Source organism: Camelus dromedarius, chromosome 23 (genome assembly GCF_036321535.1).
Source record: "Camelus dromedarius isolate mCamDro1 chromosome 23, mCamDro1.pat, whole genome shotgun sequence".
NCBI lineage: Eukaryota > Metazoa > Chordata > Mammalia > Artiodactyla > Camelidae > Camelus > Camelus dromedarius.
The window spans coordinates 30,102,807-30,125,370 of NC_087458.1; positions in this window are offsets into that span (position 1 = coordinate 30,102,807).

The window sequence follows — 22,564 nt, forward strand, 5'->3', positions numbered from 1 at the left end:
AGTTCTGAGATATAAGTGTGTGTGAAAGCCGTCTTTCACCTAGATTGTTTGGAACACAAAGTTTCTTTTCAGTTGCAAATTCCACTCCATATATATATGGGGAAGTACTAGCTCCAACTTGGTTTTACAGTGAAAACTTCAGGAACTTCAAACCGGCACTAGGAAACAGACTCAGAAACCAGACTAAAAGTTTCTCCAGAAACCCGTTCCCTTTGTGCTAGATGAACGAACGTCTCTCCACATGCTCAGTTCTGAGAGACAAGTGTGTGTGAATGCCGTCCTTCACCTAGCTTGTTGGGAACACAAATTTTCTTTTCACTTGCAAACTCCACTCCATACATATATATGGGGAGGTACTAGATCCAAATCGGTTTTACAGTGAAAACTGCAGGAACTTCAAACCGGCACTAGGAAACAGAATAAGAAACCAGAGTAAAAGTTTCTCCTGCAACCCGTTCACTTTGTGCTAGATGAACGAACGTCTCTCCACATGCTAATTTCTGAGAGATAAGTGTGTGTGAAAGCCTTTCTTCACCTGGCTTGTTGAGAACACAAAGTTTCTTTTCAGTTGCAAACTCCGCTCCATGCATATATATGGGGCGGTACTAGTTCCAAATCGGTTTTACAGTGAAAACTGCAGGAACTTCAAACCGGCACTAGGAAACAGACTGAGAAACCAGAGTAAAAGTTTCTCATGCAACCGTTCCCTTTGTGCTAGATGAACGAACATCTCTCCACATGCTCAGTTCTGAGAGACAACTGTGTGTGAACGTCGTCCTTCATTTAGCTTGTTTGGAACACAAAGATTCTTTTCAGTTGCAAACCCCACCCCATAAATATATATGGGGAGGTACTAGCTCCAACTCGGTTTTACAGTGAAAACTGCAGGAAGTTCAAACCGGCACTAAAAAACAGACTGAGAAACCAGAGTAAAATTTCTCCTGAAACCCGTTCCCTTTGTGCAGGATGAACGAAAGTCTCTCCACATGCTCAGTTCTGAGAGATAAGTGTGTGTGAAAGCCGTCCTTCACCTAGCTTGTTTGGAACACAAAGATTCTTTTCAGTTGCAAACTCCACTCCATACATATATATGGGGAGGTACTACCTCCAACTCGGTTTTACAGTGAACACTGCAAGTAGTTCAAACCGGCACTAGGAAGCAGACAGAGAAACCAGAGTAAAAGTTTCTCCTGCAACCCGTTCCCTTTGTGCTAGATGAACGAACGTCTCTCCACATGCTCAGTTCTGAGACATAAGTGTGTGTGAATGCCGCCCTGCAACTAGCTTGTTTGGAACACAAAGTTTCTTTTCAGTTGCAAACTCCACTCTATACATATATATGGGGAGGTACTAGCTCCAACTCAGTTTTACAGTGAACAATGCAGGAACTTCAAATCGGCACTAGAAAACAGACTGAGAAACCAGAGTAAAAGTTTCTCCTGAAACCGATTCCCTTTTTGCTAGATGAACGAACGTCTCTCCACATGCTCAGTTCTGAGAGATAACTGTGTGTGAAAGCTTTAATTCCCCTAGCTTGTTTGGAACACAAAGTTTCTTTTCAGTTGCAAATTCCACTCCATACATATATGGGGTAGTACTAGCTCCAACTTGGTTTTACAGTGAAAACTGCAGGAACTTGAAACCGGCACTAGGAAACAGACTCAGAAACCAGAGTAAAAGTTTCTCCTGAATCCCGTTCCCTTTGTGCTAGATGAACGAACGTCTCTCCACATGATCAGTTCTGAGAGATAAGTGTGTGTGAAAGCCGTCCTTCACATAGTTTGTTGGCAACACAAAGTTTGTATTCAGTTGCAAACTCCAATCCATACATACATATGGGGAGGTACAAGATTCAAGTCGGTTTTACAGTGAAAACTGCAGGAACTTCAAACCGGCACTAGGAAACCGACTGAGAAACCAGAGTAAAAGATTCTCCTGCATCCCGTTCCTTTTGTGCTATATGAATGAACGTCTATCCACATGCTCAATTCTGAGGGATAATTGTATGTGAAAGCCGTAATTCAACTAGCTTGTTTGGAACAAAAAGTTTCTTTTCAGTTGCAAACCCCACTCAATTCATATATATGGGGATGTACTAGCCCCAACTCTGTTTTACATTAAAAACTGCAGGAACTTCAAACCGGCACTAGGAAACAGACTGTGAAACCAGAGTAAAAGTTTCTCCTGCAACCCGTTCCCTTTGTGCTTGATGAACGATCGTCTCTCCACATGCTCAGTTCTGAGAAATAATTGTGTGTTAAAGCCGTCATTCACTTAGCTTGTTGGGAACAGAAAGTTTCTTTTCAGTTGCAAACTCCACTCCATACATATATATGGGGAGGTACTAGCTCCAACTCGATTTTACAGTGAAAACTGCAGGAACTTCAAACCGGCCGTAGGAAACAGACTGAGAAACCAGAGTAAAAGTTTCTCCCGCAACCTGTTCACTTTGTGCTAGATGAACGAACGTCTCTAGACATGCTCAGTTCTGAGAGATAATTGTGAGTGAAAGCCGTCCTTCACTTTGCTTGTTGGAAAACAAAGTTCGTTTTCAGTTGCGAACACCACTCCGTACATATATATGGGGTGGTACTAGCTCCAACTCGGTTTTACATTGAAAACTGCAGGAAATTCAAACCGGCACTTGTAAGCAGACTGAGAAACCAGAGTAAAACTTTCTCCTGCAACCCGTTCCAACTGTGCAAGATGAACGAACGTCTCTCCACAAGCTCGGTTCTGAGAGACAAGTGTGTGTGAAAGCCGTCCTTCACCTTGCTTGTTGGGAACACAAAGTTTCTTTTCATTTGCAAACTCCACTCCATACATATATATTGGGATGTACTAGTTCCAACCCGATTTTACAGTGAAAACTGCAGGAACTTCAAACCGGCACTAGGAAACAGACTGAGAAACCAGAGTAAAAGTTTCTCCTGAAACCCGTTCCCTTTGTGCTAGATGAACGAAAGTCTCTCCACATTCTCAGTTCTGAGAGATAAGTGTGTGTGAAAGCCGTCTTTCACTTAGCTTGTTGGGAACAGAAAGTTTGTTTTCAGTTACAAACTCCACTCTAGACTTATATATGGGGAGGTACTAGTTCCAAATTGGTTTTACAGTGAAAACTGCAGGAACTTGAAACCGGCACTAGGAAATAGACTGAGAAACCAGAGTAAAAGGTTCCCCTGCAACCCGTTCCCTTTGTGCTAGATGAACGAAAGTCTCTCCACATGCTCATTTCTGAGAGACAAGTGTGTGTGAAAGCCGTCCTTCACTTAGCTTGTTGGGAACACAAAGTTTCTTTTCAGTTGTAAACTCCACTCCATACATATATAATGGAAGGTACTTGTTCCAAATTGGTTTTACAGTGAAAACTGCAGGAACTTCAAACCCGCACTAGAAAACAGACTGAGAAACCAGAGTAAAAGTTTCTCCTGTAACCCGTTCCCTTTGTGCTAGATGAACGAAAGTCTCTCCACATGCTCAGTTCTGAGAGATAATTGTGTGTGAAAGCTGTCCTTCACCTTGCTTGTTTGGAACACAAAAATTCTTTTCAGTTGCAAACTCCACTCCATAAATATATATGGGGAGGTACTAGCTCCAACTCGGTTTTACAGTGAACACTGCAGGAACTTCAAACCGGCACTAGAAAACAGACTGAGAAACCAGAGTAAAAGTTTCTCCTGAAACCCGTTCCCTTTGTGCTAGATGAACGAAAGTCTCTCCACATGCTCAGTTCTGAGATATAAGTGTGTGTGAAAGCCGTACTTCACCTAGCTTTTTTGGAACACAAAGTTTCTTTTCAGTTGCAAACTCCACTCTATACATATATATGGGGAGGTACTAGCTCCAACTCAGTTTTACAGTGAACAATGCAGGAACTTCAAATCGGCACTAGAAAACAGACTGAAAACTAGAGTAAAAGTTTCTCCTGAAACCGGTTCCCTTTTTGCTAGATGAACGAACGTCTCTCCACGTGCTCAGTTCTGAGAGATAAGTGTGTGTGAAAGCTTTAATTCCCCTAGCTTGTTTGGAACACAAAGTTTCTTTTCAGTTGCAAATTCCACTCCATACATATATGGGGAAGTACTAGCTCCAACTTGGTTTTACAGTGAAAACTGCAGGAACTTGAAACCGGCACTAGGAAACAGACTCAGAAACCAGAGTAAAAGTTTCTCCTGTATCCCGTTCCCTTTGTGCTAGATGAACGAACGTCTCTCCACATGCTCAGTTCTGAGAGATAAGTGTGTGTGAAAGCCGTTCTTCACATAGTTTGTTGGGAACACAAAGTTTCTATTCAGTTGCAAACTCCAATCCATACATACATATGGGGAGGTACAAGATTCAAATCGGATTTACAGTGAAAACTGCAGGAACTTCAAACCGGCACTAGGAAACCGACTGAGAAACCAGAGTAAAAGATTCTCCTGCATCCCGTTCCTTTTGTGCTAGATGAATGAAAGTTTATCCACATGCTCAGTTCTGAGGGATAATTGTATGTGAAAGCCGTCATTCAACTAGATTGTTTGGAACAAAAAGTTTCTTTTCAGTTGCAATCCCCACTCAATACATATATATGGGGATGTAATAGCTCCAACTCTCTTTTACATTAAAAACTGCAGGAACTTCAAACCGGCACTAGGAAACAGACTGTGAAACCAGAGTAAAAGTTTCTCCTGCAACCCGTTCCCTTTGTGCTTGATGAACGATCGTCTCTCCACATGCTCAGTTCTGAGAAATAATTGTGTGTTAAAGCCGTCATTCACTTAGCTTGTTGGGAACAGAAAGTTTCTTTTCAGTTGCAAACTCCACTCCATACATATATATGGGGAGGTACTAGCTCCAACTCGATTTTACAGTGAAAACTGCAGGAACTTCAAACCGGCCCTAGGAAACACACTGAGAAACCAGAGTAAAAGTTTCTCCCGCAACCTGTTCACTTTGTGCTAGATGAACGAACGTCTCTAGACATGCTCAGTTCTGAGAGATAATTGTGAGTGAAAGCCGTCCTTCACTTTGCTTGTTGGAAAACAAAGTTTCTTTTCAGTTGCGAACACCACTCCTTACATATATATGTGGTGGTACTAGCTCCAACTCGGTTTTACATTGAAAACTGCAGGAACTTCAAACCGGTACGAGGAAACAGACAGAGAATTCAGAGTAAAAGTTTCTCCTGCAAACCATTCCCTTTGTGCTAGATGAACGAACGTCTCTCCACATGCTCGGTTCTGAGAGACACGTGTGTGTGAAAGCCGTCCTTCACCTTGCTTGTTGGGAACACAAAGTTCCTTTTCATTTGCAAACTCCACTCTTTACATATATATGGGCAAGTACTAGTTCCAACTCGGTTTTACAGTGAAACCTGCAGGAACTTCAAACCGTCACTAGGAAGCAGACTGAGAAACCAGAGTAAAATTTTCCCCTGCAACCCATTCCCTTTGTTCTAAATGAACGAACGTCTCTCCACATGCTCAGTTCTGAGAGATAAGTGTGTGTGAAAGCCGTTCTTCACTTAGCTTGTTGGGAACACAAACTTTTTTTCACTTGCAAACTCCACTCCATACATATATAAGGGGAGGTAATAGATCCAAATCGGTTTTACAGTGAAAACTGCAGGAACTTCAAACCGGCACTAGGAAACAGACTAAGAAACCAGAGTAAAAGTTTCTCCTGCAACCCGTTCCCTTTGTGCTAGATGAACGAACGTCTCTCCACAAGCTCGGTTCTGAGATACAAGTTTGTGTGGAAGCCGCCCTTCACCTTGCTTGTTGGGAACACAAAGTTTCTTTTAATTTGCAAACTCTACACCATACATATATATGGGGAGGTACTAGTTCCAACCCTGTTTTACAGTGAAAACTGCAGGAACTTCAAACCGGCACTAGGAAACAGACTGAGAAACCAGAGTAAAATTTCTCCTGCAACCTGTTCCCTTTGTGCTAGATGAACGAACGTCTCTCCACACGCTCAGTTCTGAGAGATAATTGTGTGTGAAAGCCGTACTTCACCTAGCTTGTTGGGAACAGAAAGTTTCTTTTCAGTTGCAAACTCCAATCCATACATATATATGGGGTGGTACTAGTTCCAACTAAGTTTTACAGTGTAAACTGCAGGAAGTTCACACCGGCACGAGGAAACAGACTGAGAAACCAGAGTAAAATTTCTCCTGCAACCTGTTCCCTTTGTGCTAGATGAACGAACGTCTCTCCACATGCTCAGTTATGAGAGATAATTGTGTGTGAAAGCCGTACTTCACCTAGCTTGTTGGGAACACAAAGTTTCTTTTCAGTTGCAAACTCCACTCTAGAAATATATATGGGGAGGTACTAGCTCCAACTCTGTTTTACATTTAAAATTTCGGGAACTTCAAACCGTCACTTGGAAACAGACTGAGAAACCAGAGTAAATTTATCTCCTGCAACCCGTTCCAACTGTGCTAGATGAACGAACGTCTCTCCACATGCTCGGTTCTGAGAGACAAGTGTGTGTGAAAGCCGTCCTTCACCTTACTTTTTGGGAACACAAAGTTTCTTATCATTAGCAAACTCTACTCCATACATATATATGGGGAGGTCCTAGTTCCAACCCGGTTTTACAGTGTAAACTGCAGGAACTTCAAACAGGCACTAGGAAACAGACTGAGAAACCAGAGTAAAATTTCTCTTGCAACCTGTTCCCTTTGTGCTAGATGAACGTACGTCTCTCCACATGCTCAGTTCTGAGAGATAAGTGTGTGTGAAAGCCGTCCTTCACCTAGCTTGTTGGGAACACAAAGTTTCTTTTAAGTTGCAAACTCCACTCCATATATATATTTGGGGAGGTACTACATCCAAATCGGTTTTACACTGAAAACTGCAGGAACTTCAAACCGGCAATAGGAAACAGACTGGGAAACCAGAGTAAAAGTTTCTCCTGCAACCCGTTCCTTGTGTGCTAGAAGAACGAACGTCTCTCCACATGCTACATACTGAGAGATAAGTGTGTGTGAAAGCAGTCCTTCACCTAGCTTGTTGGGAACACAAAGATTCTTTTCAGTTGCAAACTCCACCCCATACATATATATGGGGAGGTCCTAGCTCCAACTCTGTATTACACTGAAAACTACAGGAAATTGAAACCGGCACTAGGAAACAGACTGAGAAACCAGAGTAAATGTTTCTCATGCAACCCATTCCCTTTGTGCTAGATGAACGAACGTCTCTCCATATGCTCAGTTCTGAGAGATGATTGTGTGTGAAAGCCGTCCTTCACCTAGCTTGTTGGGAGCACAAAGTTCCTTTTCAGTTGCAAACTCCACTCCATACATATATATGGGGAGGTACAAGCTCCAAATCGGTTTTACAGAGAAAACTGCAGGAACTTCTAAACGGCACTAGGAAACAGACTGAGAAACCAGAGTAAAATTTCCCCTGCAACCTGTTCCCTTTGTGCTAGATGAACGAACGTCTCTCCACATGCTCAGTTCTGAGAGATAATTGTGTGTGAAAGCCGTACTTCACCTAGCTTGTTGGGAACACAAAGATTCTTTTCAGTTGCAAACTCCACACCATACATATATATGGGGAGTTACTAGCTCCAACTAGGTTTTACAGTGTAAACTGCAGGAAGTTCAAACCAACACGATGAAACAGACTGAGAAACCAGAGTAAAAGTTTCTCCTGCAACACGTTCCCTTTGTGCTAGATGAAAGAAAGTCTCTCCACATGCTCAGTTCTGAGAGACAATTGTGTGTGAAAGCCGTCCTTCACTTAGCTTTTTGGGAAAACAAAGTTTCTTTTCAGTTGCAAACTCAACTCCGTACAAATATTTGGGGAGGTACTTGTTCCAACTCGGTTTTACAGTGAAAACTGCAGGAAATTCAAACCGGCAATAGGAAACAGACTGAGAATCCAGAGTAAAAGTTTCTCCTGCAACCCGTTCCCTTTTTGCTAGATGAACGAACGTCTCTCCACATGCTCATTTCTGAGAGACAAGTGTGTGTGAAAGCCGTCCTTCACCTAGCTTGTTGGGAACACAAAGTTGCTTTTCAGTTGCAAACTCTACTCCTTACATATAAAAGGGCAGGTACAAGTTCCAACTCGGTTTCACATTGAAAATTGCATGAACTTCATACTGGCACTAGGAAACAGACTGAGAAAATAGAGTAAAAGTTTCTCCTACAAACCATTCCCTTTGTGCTAGATGAACGAACGTCTCTCCACATGCTCGGTTCTGAGAGACACGTGTGTGTGAAAGCCGTCCTTCACCTTGCTTGTTGGGAACACAAAGTTCCTTTTCATTTGCAAACTCCACTCTTTACATATATATGGGCAATTACTAGATCCAACTCGGTTTTACAGTGAAAACTGCAGGAACTTCAAACCGTCACTAGGAAGCAGACTGAGAAACCAGAGTAAAATTTTCCCCTGCAACCCATTCCCTTTGTTCTAGATGAACGAACGACTCTCCACATGCTCAGTTCTGAGAGATAAGTGTGTGTGAAAGCCGTTCTTCACCTAGCTTGTTGGGAACACAAACTTTTTTTCACTTGCAAACTCCACTCCATACATATATAAGGGGAGGAAATAGATCCATATCGGTTTTACAGTGAAAACTGCAGGAACTTCAAACCGGCACTAGGAAACAGACTAAGAAACCAGAGTAAAAGTTTCTCCTGCAACCCGTTCTCTTTGTGCTAGATGAACGAAAGTCTCTCCACAAGCTCGGTTCTGAGATACAAGTGTGTGTGAAAGCCGTCCTTCACCTTGCTTGTTGGGAACACAAAGTTTCTTTTCATTTGCAAACTCTACTCCATACATATATATGGGGAGGTACTAGTTCCAACCCAGTTTTACAGTGAAAACTGCAGGAACTTCAAACCGGCACTAGGAAACAGACTGAGAAACCAAAGTAAAATTTCTCCTGCAACCTGTTCCCTTTGTGCTAGATGAACGAACGTCTCTCCACATGCTCAGTTCTGAGAGATAATTGTGTGTGAAAGCCGTACTTCACCTAGCTTGTTGGGAACACAAAGTTTCTTTTCAGTTGCAAACTCCACTCCATACATTTATATGGGGTGGTACTAGCTCCAACTAAGTTTTACAGTGTAAACTGCAGGAAGTTCAAACCGGCACGAGGAAACTGACTGAAAAACCAGAGTAAAAGTTTCTCCTGCAACCCGTTCCCTTTGTGCTAGATGAAAGTAAGTCTCTCCACATGCTCAGTTCTCAGAGACAATTGTGTGTGAAAGCTGTCCTTCACTTAGCTTTTTGGGAAAACAAAGTTTCTTTTCAGTTGCAAACTCAACTCCGTACATATATTTGGGGAGGTACTTGTTCCAACTGGTTTTACAGTGAAAACTGCAGGAACTTCAAACCGGCACTAGGAAAAAGGCTGAGAATCCAGAGTAAAATTTATCCTGCAACCCGTTCCCTTTTTGCTAGATGAACGAACGTCTCTCCACATGCTCAGTTCTGAGAGATAATTGTGTGTGAAAGCCGTACTTCACCTAGCTTGTTGGGAACACAAAGTTTCTTTTCAGTTGCAAACTCCACTCTAGACATATATATGGTGAGGTACTAGCTCCAACTCTGTTTTACATTTAAAATTTCGGGAACTTCAAACCGGCACTTGGAAACAGACTGAGAAACCAGAGTAAATCTATCTCCTGCAACCCGTTCCAAATGTGCTAGTTGAACGAACGTCTCTCCACATGCTCAGTTCTGAGAGATAAATGTGTGTGAAAGCCGTCCTTCACCTAGCTTGTTGGGAACACAAAGTTTCTTTCCAGTTGCAAACTCCACTCCATATATATATTTGGGGAGGTACTAAATCCAAATCCGTTTTACAGTGAAAACTGCAGGAACTTCAAACCGGCAATAGGAAACAGACTGGGAAACCAGAGTAAAAGTTTCTCCTGCAACCCGTTCCTTTTGTGCTAGAAGAACGAACGTCTCTCCACATGCTAGATACAGAGAGATAAGTGTGTGTGAAAGCAGTCCTTCACCTAGCTTGTTGGGAACACAAAGATTCTTTTCAGTTGCAAACTCCACCCCATACATATATATGGGGATGTTCTAGCTCCAACTCTGTATTACACTGAAATCTACAGGAAATTGAAACCGGCACTAGGAAACAGACTGAGAAACCAGAGTAAATGTTTCTCATGCAACCCATTCCCTTTGTGCTAGATGAACGAACGTCTCTCCATATGCTCAGTTCTCAGAGATGAGTGCGTGTGAAAGCCGTCCTTCACCTAGCTTGTTGGGAGCACAAAGTTTCTTTTCAGTGGCAAACTCCACTCCATACATATATATGGGGAGGTACAAGCTCCAACTCGGTTTTACAGTGAAAACTGCAGGAACTTCAAACCGGCACTAGGAAACAGACTGAGAAACCAGAGTAAAATTTCTCATGCCAACAGTTCCCTTTGTGCTAGATGAACGAAAGTCTCTCCACATGCTCAGTTCTGAGAGAAAATTGTGTGTGAAAGCCGTCCTTCACCTTGCTTGTTGGGAACACAAAGTTTCTTTTCAGTTGCAAACTCCACTCCATATATATATATGGGGTGGTACTAGCTCCAACTAGGTTTTACAGTGTATACTGCAGGAAGTTCAAACCGGCACGAGGAAACAGACTGAGAAACCAGAGTAAAAGTTTCTCCTGCAACCCGTTCCCTTTTTGCTAGATGAAAGAAAGTCTCTCCACAAGCTCAGTTCTGAGAGACAATTGTGTGTGAAAGCCGTCCTTCACCTTTCTTTTTGGGAACACAAAGTTTCTTTTCATTAGCAAATTCTACTCCATACATATATATGGGGAGGTCCTAGTTCCAACCCGGTTTTACAGTGAAAACTGCAGGAACTTCAAACAGGCACTGGGAATCCTACTGAGAATACAGAGTAAAAGTTTCTCCTGCAACCCGTTCCCTTTTTGCTAGATGAACGAACGTCTCTCCACATGCTCATTTCTGAGAGACAAGTGTGTGTGAAAGCCGTCCTTCACATAGCTTGTTGGGAACACAAAGTTGCTTTTCAGTTGCAAACTCCACTCCTTACATATATATGGGCAGGTACAAGTTCCAAATCGGTTTTACTTTGAAAATTGCATGAACTTCATACTGGCACTAGGAAACAGACTGAGAAAACAGAGTAAAATTTTCTCCTGCAAACCATTCCTTTGTGCTAGATGAACGAACTTCTCTCCACATGCTCGGTTCTGAGAGACACGTGTGTGTGAAAGCCGTCCTTCACCTTGCTTGTTGGGAACACAAAGTTCCTTTTCATTTGCAAACTCCACTCTTTACATATATATGGGTAAGTACTAGTTCCAACTCGGTTTTACAGTGAAAACTGCAGGAACTTCAAACCGTCACTAGGAAGCAGACTGAGAAACCAGAGTAAAATTTTCACCTGCAACCCATTCCCTTTGTTCTAGATGAACGAACGTCTCTCCACATGGTCAGTTCTGAGAGATAAGTGTGTGTGAAAGCCGTTCTTCACCTAGCTTGTTGGGAACACAAAATTTTTTTCACTTGCAAACTCCACTCCATACATATATAAGGGGAGGTAATAGATCCAAATCGGTTTTACAGTGAAAACTGCAGGAACTTCAAACCGGCACTAGGAAACAGACTAAGAAACCAGAGTAAAAGTTTCTCCTGCAACACGTTCCCTTTGTGCTAGATGAACGAACGTCTCTCCACAAGCTCGGTTCTGAGATACAAGTGTGTGTGAAAGCCGTCCTTCACCTTGCTTGTTGGGAACACAAAGTTTCTTTTCATTTGCAAACTCTACTCCATACAAATATATGGGGAGGTACTAGTTCCAACCCGGTTTTACAGTGAAAACTGCAGGAACTTCAAACCGGCACTAGGAAACAGACTGAGAAACCAGAGTAAAATTTCTCCTGCAACCTGTTCCCTTTGTGCTAGATGAACGAACGTCTCTCCACATGCTCTGTTCTGAGAGATAATTGTGTGTGAAAGCCGTACTTCACCTAGCTTGTTGGGAACACAAAGTTTCTTTTCAGTTGCAAACTCCACTCTAGAAATATATATGGGGAGGTACTAGCTCCAACTCTGTTTTACATTTAAAATTTCGGGAACTTCAAACCGGCACTTGGAAAGAGACTGAGATACCAGAGTATATCTATCTCCTGCAACCCGTTCCAACTGTGCTAGATGAACGAACGTCTCTCCACATGCTCAGTTCTGAGAGATAATTGTGTGTGAAAGCCGTACTTCACCTAGCTTGTTTGGAACACATAGTTTCTTTTCAGTTGCAAACCCCACTCCATACATATATATGGGGTGGTACTAGCTCCAACTAAGTTTTACAGTGTAAACTGCAGGAAGATCAAACCGGCACGAGGAAACAGACTGAGAATCCAGAGTAAAAGTTTCTCCTGCAACCCGTTCCCTTTTTGCTAGATGAACGAACGTCTCTCCATATGCTCATTTCTGAGAGACAAGTGTGTGTGAAAGCCGTTCTTCACCTAGCTTGTTGGGTACACAAAGTTGCTTTTCAGTTGCAAACTCCACTCCTTACATATATATGGGCAGGTATAACTTCAAACTCGGTTTTACATTGAAAACTGCATGAACTTCATACTGGCACTAGGAAACAGACTGAGAAAACAGAGTAAAAGTTTCTCCTGCAAACCATTCCCTTTGTGCTAGATGAACGAACGTCTCTCCACATGCTCGGTTCTGAGAGACAAGTGTGTGTGAAAGCCGTCCTTCACCTTGCTTGTTGGGAACACAAAGTTTCTTTTCAGTTGCAAACACCACTCCATAAATATATATGGGGTGGTACAAGATCCAACTCGGTTTTTCAGTGAAAACTGCAGGAACTTCAAACCGGCACTAGGAAACAGACTGAGAAACCAGAGTAAAATTTCTCCTGCAACCTGTTCCTTCTGTGCTAGATGAACGAACGTCTCTCCACATGATCAGTTCTGAGAGATAATTGTGTGTGAAAGCCGTACTTCACCTAGCTTGTTGGGAACACAAAGTTTCTTTTCAGTTGCAAACTCCACTCCATACATATATATGGGGTGGTATTAGCTCCAACTAGGTTTTACAGTGTAAACTGCAGGAAGTTCAAACCGGCACGAGGAAACAGACTGAGAAACCAGAGTAAAAGTTTCTCCTGCAACCCGTTCCCTTTGTGCTAGATGAAAGAAAGTCTATCCACATGCACAGATCTGAGAGACAATTGTGTGTGAAAGCCGTCCTTCACCTAGCTTGTTGGGAACACAAAGTTGCTTTTCAGTTGCAAACTCCACACCTTACATATATATGGGCAGGTACAAGTTCCAACTCGGTTTTACATTGAAAATTGCATGAACTTCATACTGGCAATAGGAAACAGACTGAGAAAACAGAGTAAAAGTTTCTCCTGCAAACCATTCCCTTTGTGCTAGATGAACGAACGTCTCTCCACATGCTCGGTTCTGAGAGACACGTGTGTGTGAAAGCCGTCCTTCAACTTGCTTTTTGGGAACACAAAGTTCCTTTTCATTTGCAAACTCCACTCTTTACATATATATGGGCAAGTACTAGTTCCAACTCGATTTTACAGTGAAAACTGCAGGAACTTCAAACCGTCACTAGGAAGCAGACTGAGAAACCAGAGTAAAATTTTCCCCTGCAACACATTCCCTTTGTTCTAGATGAACGAACGTCTCTCCACATGCTCTGTTCTGAGAGATAAGTGTGTGTGAAAGCCGTTCTTCACCTAGCTTGTTGGGAACACAAACTTTTTTTCACTTGCAATCTCCACTCCATACATATATAAGGGGAGGTAATAGATCCAAATCGGTTTTACAGTGAAAACTGTAGGAACTTGAAACCGGCACTAGGAAACAGACTAAGAAACCAGAGAAAAAGTTTCTCCTGCAACCCGTTCTCTTTGTGCTAGATGAACGAACGTCTCTCCACAAGCTCGGTTCTGAGATACAAGTGTGTGTGAAAGCCGTCCTTCACCCTGCTTGTTGGGAACACAAAGTTTCTTTTCATTTGCAAACTCTACTCCATACATATATATGGGGAGGTACTAGTTCCAACACGGTTTTACAGTGAAAACTGCAGGAACTTCAAACCGGCACTGGGAAACAGACTGAGAAACCAGAGTAAAATTTCTCCTGCAAACTCTTCCCATTGTGCTAGATGAACGAACGTCTCTCCACATGCTCAGTTATGAGAGATGAGTGTGTGTGAAAGCCGTCCTTCACCTAGCTTGTTGGGAGCACAAAGTTTCTTTTCAGTTGCAAACTCCACTCCATACATATATATGGGGAGGTACAAGCTCCAACTCGATTTTACAGTGAAAACTGCAGGAACTTCAAACCGGCACTAGGAAACAGACTGAGAAACCAGAGTAAAATTTCTCCTGCAACCTGTCCCCTTTGTGCTAGATGAACGAACGTCTCTCCACATGCTCAGTTCTGAGAGATAATTGTGTGTGAAAGCCGTCCTTCACCTAGCTTGTTGGGAACACAAAGTTGCTTTTCAGTTGCAAACTCCACTCCTTACATATATATGGGCAGGTAGAACTTCCAACTCGGTTTTACATTGAAAATTGCATGAACTTCATACTGGCAGTAGGAAACAGACTGAGAAAACAGAGTAAAAGTTTCTCCTGCAAACCATTCACTTTGTGCTAGATGAACGAACGTCTCTCCACATGCTCATTTCTGAGAGACACGTGTGTGTGAAAGCCGTACTTCACATTGCTTGTTGGGAACACAAAGTTCCTTTTCATTTGCAAACTCCACTCTTTGCATATATATGGGCAAGTACTAGTTCCAACTCGGTTTTACAGTGAAAACTGCAGGAACTTCAAACCGTAACTAGGAAGCAGACTGAGAAACCAGAGTAAAATTTTCCCCTGCAACACATTCCCTTTGTTCTAGATGAACGAACGTCTCTCCACATGCTCAATTTGAGAGATAAGTGTGTGTGAAAGCCGTTCTTCACCTAGCTTGTTGGGAACACAAACTTTTTTTCACTTGCAAACTCCACTCCATACATATATAAGGGGAGGTAATAGATCCAAATCGGTTTTACAGTGAAAACTGCAGGAACTTCAAACCGGGACTAGGAAACAGACTAAGAAACCAGAGTAAAATTTTCCCTGCAACCGGTTCCCTTTGTGCTAGATGAACGAACGTCTTTCCACAAGCTCGGTTCTGAGATACAAGTGTGTGTGAAAGCCGTCCTTCACCTTTCTTGTTGGGAACACAAAGTTTCTTTTCATTTGCAAACTCTACTCCATACATATATATGGGGAGGTAATAGTTCCAACCCGGTTTTACAGTGAAAACTGCAGGAACTTCAAACCGGCACTAGGAAACAGACTGAGAAACCAGAGTAAAATTTCTGCTGCAACCTGTTCCCTTTGTGCTAGATGAACGAACGTCTCTCCACATGCTCAGTTCTGAGAGATAATTGTGTGTGAAAGCCGTACTTCACCTAGCTTGTTGGGAACACAAAGTTTCTTTTCAGTTGCAAACTCCACTCCATACATATATATGGGGTGGTACTAGCCCCAACTAGGTTTTACAGTGTAAACTGCAGGAAGTTCAAACCGGCACGAGGAAACAGACTGAGAAACCAGAGTAAAAGTTTCTCCTCCAACCCGTTCCCTTTGTGCTAAATGAAAGAAAGTCTCTCCACATGCTCATTTCTGAGAGACAATTGTGTGTGAAAGCCGTCTTTCACTTAGTTTTTTGGGAAAACAAAGTTTCTTTTCAGTTGCAAACTCAACTCCGTACATATATTTGGGGAGGTACTTGTTCCAACTCGGTTTTACAGTGAAAACTGCAGGAACTTCAAACCGTCACTAGGAAGCAGACTGAGAAACCAGAGTAAAAGTTTCTCCTGCAAACCATTCCCTTTGTGCTAGATGAACGAACGTCTCTCCACATGCTCGGTTCTGAGAGACACGTGTGTGTGAAAGCCGTCCTTCACCTTGCTTGTTGGGAACACAAAGTTCCTTTTCATTTGCAAACTCCACTCTTTACATATATATGGGCAAGTACTAGTACCAACTCGGTTTTACAGTGAAAACTGCAGGAACTTCAAACCGTCACTAGGAAGCAGACTGAGAAACCAGAGTAAAATTTTCCCCTGCAACCAATTCCCTTTGTTCTAGATGAACGAACGTCTCTCCACATGCTCAGTCCTGAGAGATAAGTGTGTGTGAAAGCCGTTCTTCACCTAGCTTGTTGGGAACACAAAATTTTTTTCACTTGCAAACTCCACTCCATACATATATAAGGGGAGGTAATAGATCCAAATCGGTTTTACAGTGAAAACTGCAGGAACTTCAAACCGGCACTAGGAAACAGACTAAGAAACCAGAGTAAAAGTTTCTCCTGCAACCCGTTCTCTTTGTGCTAGATGAACGAACGTCTCTCCACAAGCTCGGTTCTGAGATACAAGTGTGTGTGAAAGCCGTCCTTCACCTTGCTTGTTGGGAACACAAAGTTTCTTTTCATTTGCAAACACTACTCCATACATATATATGGGGAGGTACTAGTTCCAACCCGGTTTTACAGTAAAAACTGCAGGAACTTCAAACCGGCACTAGGAAACAGACTGAGAAACCAAAGTAAAATTTCTCCTGCAACCTGTTCCCTTTGTGCTAGGTGAACGAACGTCTCTCCACATGCTCAGTTCTGAGAGATAATTGTGTGTGAATGCCGTACTTCACCTAGCTTGTTGGGAACAGAAAGTTTCTTTTCAGTTGCAAACTTCACTCCATACAAATATATGGGGTGGTACTAGCTCCAACTATGTTTTACAGTGTAAACTGCAGGAAGTTCAAACCGGCACGAGGAAACAGACTGAGAATCCAGAGTAAAAGTTTCTCCTGCAACCCGTTCCCTTTTTGCTACATGAACGAACGTCTCTCCACATGCTGATTTCTGAGAGACAAGTGTGTGTGAAAGCCGTCCTTCACCTAGCTTGTTGGGAACACAATGTTGCTTTTCAGTTGCAAACTCCACTCCTTACATATATATGGGCAGGTAGAACTTCCAACTCGGTTTTACATTGAAAATTGCATGAACTTCATACTGGCACTAGGAAACAGACTGAGAAAACAGAGTAAAAGTTTCTCCTGCAAACCATTCCCTTTGTGCTAGATGAACGAACGTCTCTCCACATGCTCGGTTCTGAGAGACACGTGTGTGTGAAAGCCGTACTTCACCTTTCTTGTTGGGAACACAAAGTTTCTTTTCATTTGCAAACTCTACTCCATACATATATATGGGGAGGTAATAGTTCCAACTCGGTTTTACAGTGAAAACTGCAGGAACTTCAAACCGGCACTAGGAAACAGACTGAGAAACCAGAGTAAAATTTCTCCTGCAAACTGTTCCCTTTGTGCTAGATGAACGAACGTCTCTCCACATGCTCAGTTATGAGAGATGAGTGTGTGTGAAAGCCGTCCTTCACCTAGCTTGTTGGGAGCACAAAGTTTCTTTTCAGTTGCAAACTCCACTCCATACATATATATGGGGAGGTACAAGCTCCAACTCGATTTTACAGTGAAAACTGCAGGAACTTCAAACCGGCACTAGGAAACAGACTGAGTAACCAGAGTAAAATTTCTCCTGCAACCTTTTCCCTTTGTGCTAGATGAACGAACGTCTCTCCACATGCTCAGTTCTGAGAGATAATTGTGTGTGAAAGCCGTACTTCACCTAGCTTGTTGGGAACACAATGTTGCTTTTCAGTTGCAAACTCCACTCCTTACATATATATGGGCAGGTAGAACTTCCAACTCGGTTTTACATTGAAAATTGCATGAACTTCATACTGGCACTAGGAAACAGACTGAGAAAACAGAGTAAAAGTTTCTCCTGCAAACCATTCACTTTGTGCTAGATGAACGAACGTCTCTCCGCATGCCCATTTCTGAGAGACACGTGTGTGTGAAAGCCGTACTTCACATTGCTTGTTGGGAACACAAAGTTCCTTTTCATTTGCAAACTCCACTCTTTGCATATATATGGGCAAGTACTAGTTCCAACTCGGTTTTACAGTGAAAACTGCAGGAACTTCAAACCGTAACTAGGAAGCAGACTGAGAAACCAGAGTAAAATTTTCCCCTGCAACACATTCCCTTTGTTCTAGATGAACGAACGTCTCTCCACATGGTCAGTTCTGAGAGATAAGTGTGTGTGAAAGCCGTTCTTCACCTAGCTTGTTGGGAACACAAAATTTTTTTCACTTGCAAACTCCACTCCATACATATATAAGGGGAGGTAATAGATCCAAATCGGTTTTACAGTGAAAACTGCAGGAACTTCAAACCGGCACTAGGAAACAGACTAAGAAACCAGAGTAAAAGTTTCCCCTGCAACCCGTTCCCTTTGTGCTAGATGAACGAACGTCTTTCCACAAGCTCGGTTCTGAGATACAAGTGTGTGTGAAAGCCGTCCTTCAACTTTCTTGTTGGGAACACAAAGTTTCTTTTCATTTGCAAACTCTACTCCATACATATATATGGGGAGGTAATAGTTCCAACCCGGTTTTACAGTGAAAACTGCAGGAACTTCAAACCGGCACTAGGAAACAGACTGAGAAACCAGAGTAAAATTTCTGCTGCAACCTGTTCCCTTTGTGCTAGATGAACGAACGTCTCTCCACATGCTCAGTTCTGAGAGATAATTGTGTGTGAAAGCCGTACTTCACCTAGCTAGTTGGGAACACAAAGTTTCTTTTCAGTTGCAAACTCCACTCCATACATATATATGGGGTGGTACTAGCCCCAACTAGGTTTTACAGTGTAAACTGCAGGAAGTTCAAACCGGCACGGGGAAACAGACTGAGAAACCAGAGTAAAAGTTTCTCCTCCAAAACGTTCCCTTTGTGCTAAATGAAAGAAAGTCTCTCCACATGCTCATTTCTGAGAGACAATTGTGTGTGAAAGCCGTCTTTCACTTAGTTTTTTGGGAAAACAAAGTTTCTTTTCAGTTGCAAACTCAACTCCGTACATATATTTGGGGAGGTACTTGTTCCAACTCGGTTTTACAGTGAAAACTGCAGGAACTTCAAACCGTCACTAGGAAGCAGACTGAGAAACCAGAGTAAAAGTTTCTCCTGCAAACCATTCCCTTTGTGCTAGATGAACGAACGTCTCTCCACATGCTCGGTTCTGAGAGACACGTGTGTGTGAAAGCCGTCCTTCACCTTGCTTGTTGGGAACACAAAGTTCCTTTTCATTTGCAAACTCCACTCTTTACATATATATGGGCAAGTACTAGTTCCAACTCGGTTTTACAGTGAAAACTGCAGGAACTTCAAACCGTCACTAGGAAGCAGACTGAGAAACCAGAGTAAAATTTTCCCCTGCAACCAATTCCCTTTGTTCTAGATGAACGAACGTCTCTCCACATGCTCAGTCCTGAGAGATAAGTGTGTGTGAAAGCCGTTCTTCACCTAGCTTGTTGGGAACACAAAATTTTTTTCACTTGCAAACTCCACTCCATACATATATAAGGGGAGGTAATAGATCCAAATCGGTTTTACAGTGAAAACTGCAGGAACTTCAAACCGGCACTAGGAAACAAACTAAGAAACCAGAGTAAAAGTTTCTCCTGCAACCCGTTCTCTTTGTGCTAGATGAACGAACGTCTCTCCACAAGCTCGGTTCTGAGATACAAGTGTGTGTGAAAGCCGTCCTTCACCTTGCTTGTTGGGAACACAAAGTTTCTTTTCATTTGCAAACACTACTCCATACATATATATGGGGAGGTACTAGTTCCAACCCGGTTTTACAGTAAAAACTGCAGGAACTTCAAACCGGCACTAGGAAACAGACTGAGAAACCAAAGTAAAATTTCTCCTGCAACCTGTTCCCTTTGTGCTAGGTGAACGAACGTCTCTCCACATGCTCAGTTCTGAGAGATAATTGTGTGTGAATGCCGTACTTCACATAGCTTGTTGGGAACAGAAAGTTTCTTTTCAGTTGCAAACTTCACTCCATACAAATATATGGGGTGGTACTAGCTCCAACTATGTTTTACAGTGTAAACTGCAGGAAGTTCAAACCGGCACGAGGAAACAGACTGAGAATCCAGAGTAAAAGTTTCTCCTGCAACCCGTTCCCTTTTTGCTACATGAACGAACGTCTCTCCACATGCTGATTTCTGAGAGACAAGTGTGTGTGAAAGCCGTCCTTCACCTAGCTTGTTGGGAACACAATGTTGCTTTTCAGTTGCAAACTCCACTCCTTACATATATATGGGCAGGTAGAACTTCCAACTCGGTTTTACATTGAAAATTGCATGAACTTCATACTGGCACTAGGAAACAGACTGAGAAAACAGAGTAAAAGTTTCTCCTGCAAACCATTCCCTTTGTGCTAGATGAACGAACGTCTCTCCACATGCTCGGTTCTGAGAGACACGTGTGTGTGAAAGCCGTACTTCACATTGCTTGTTGGGAACACAAAGTTCCTTTTCATTTGCAAACTCCACTCTTTGCATATATATGGGCAAGTACTAGTTCCAACTCGGTTTTACAGTGAAAACTGCAGGAACTTCAAACCGTAACTAGGAAGCAGACTGAGAAACCAGAGTAAAATTTTCCCCTGCAACACATTCCCTTTGTTCTAGATGAACGAACGTCTCTCCACATGCTCAGTTCTGAGAGATAAGTGTGTGTGAAAGCCGTTCTTCACCTAGCTTGTTGGGAACACAAACTTTTTTTCACTTGCAAACTCCACTCCATACATATATAAGGGGAGGTAATAGATCCAAATCGGTTTTACAGTGAAAACTGCAGGAACTTCAAACCGGCACTAGGAAACAGACTAAGAAACCAGAGTAAAAGTTTCCCCTGCAACCCGTTCCCTTTGTGCTAGATGAACGAACGTCTTTCCACAAGCTCGGTTCTGAGATACAAGTGTGTGTGAAAGCCGTCCTTCACCTTTCTTGTTGGGAACACAAAGTTTCTTTTCATTTGCAAACTCTATTCCATACATATATATGGGGAGGTAATAGTTCCAACCCGGTTTTACAGTGAAAACTGCAGGAACTTCAAACCGGCACTAGGAAACAGACTGAGAAACCAGAGTAAAATTTCTGCTGCAACCTGTTCCCTTTGTGCTAGTTGAACGAACGTCTCTCCACATGCTCAGTTCTGAGAGATAATTGTGTGTGAAAGCCGTACTTCACCTAGCTTGTTGGGAACACAAAGTTTCTTTTCAGTTGCAAACTCCACTCCATACATATATATGGGGTGGTACTAGCCCCAACTAGGTTTTACAGTGTAAACTGCAGGAAGTTCAAACCGGCACGAGGAAACAGACTGAGAAACCAGAGTAAAAGTTTCTCCTCCAACCCGTTCCCTTTGTGCTAAATGAAAGAAAGTCTCTCCACATGCTCATTTCTGAGAGACAATTGTGTGTGAAAGCCGTCTTTCACTTAGTTTTTTGGGAAAACAAAGTTTCTTTTCAGTTGCAAACTCAACTCCGTACATATATTTGGGGAGGTACTTGTTCCAACTCGGTTTTACAGTGAAAACTGCAGGAATTTCAAACCGGCCCTAGGAAACAGACTGAGAATCCAGAGTAAAAGTTTCTCCTGCAACCCGTTCCCTTTTTACTAGATGAACGAACGTCTCTCCACATGCTCATTTCTGAGAGACAAGTGTGTGTGAAAGCCGTCCTTCACCTAGCTTGTTGGGAACACAAAGTTGCTTTTCAGTTGCAAACTCCACTCCTTACATATATATGGGCAGGTACAATTTCCAACTCGGTTTTACATTGACAATTGCATGAACTTCATACTGGCACTAGGAAACAGACTGAGAAAACAGAGAAAAGTTTCTCCTGCAAACCATTCCCTTTGTGCTAGATGAACGAACGTCTCTCCACATGCTCGGTTCTGAGAGACACGGGTGTGTGAAAGCCGTCCTTCACCTTGCTTCTTGGGAACACAAAGTTCCTTTTCATTTGCAAACTCCACTCTTTACATATATATGGGCAAGTACTAGTTCCAACTCGATTTTACAGTGAAAACTGCAGGAACTTCAAACCGTCACTAGGAAGCAGACTGAGAAACCAGAGTAAAATTTTCCCCTGCAACACATTCCCTTTGTTCTAGATGAACGAACGTCTCTCCACATGCTCAGTTCTGAGAGATAAGTGTGTGTGAAAGCCGTTCTTCACCTAGCTTGTTGGGAACACAAACTTTTTTTCACTTGCAATCTCCACTCCATACATATATAAGGGGAGGTATTATATCCAAATCGGTTTTACAGTGAAAACTGTAGGAACTTCAAACCGGCACTAGGAAACAGACTAAGAAACCAGAGAAAAAGTTTCTCCTGCAACCCGTTCTGTTTGTGCTAGATGAACGAACGTCTCTCCACAAGCTCGGTTTTGAGATACAAGTGTGTGTGAAAGCCGTCCTTCACCTTGCTTGTTGGGAACACAAAGTTTCTTTTCATTTGCAAACTCTACTCCATACATATATATGGGGAGGTACTAGTTCCAACACGGTTTTACAGTGAATACTGCAGGAACTTCAAACCGGCACTAGGAAACAGACTGAGAAACCAGAGTAAAATTTCTCC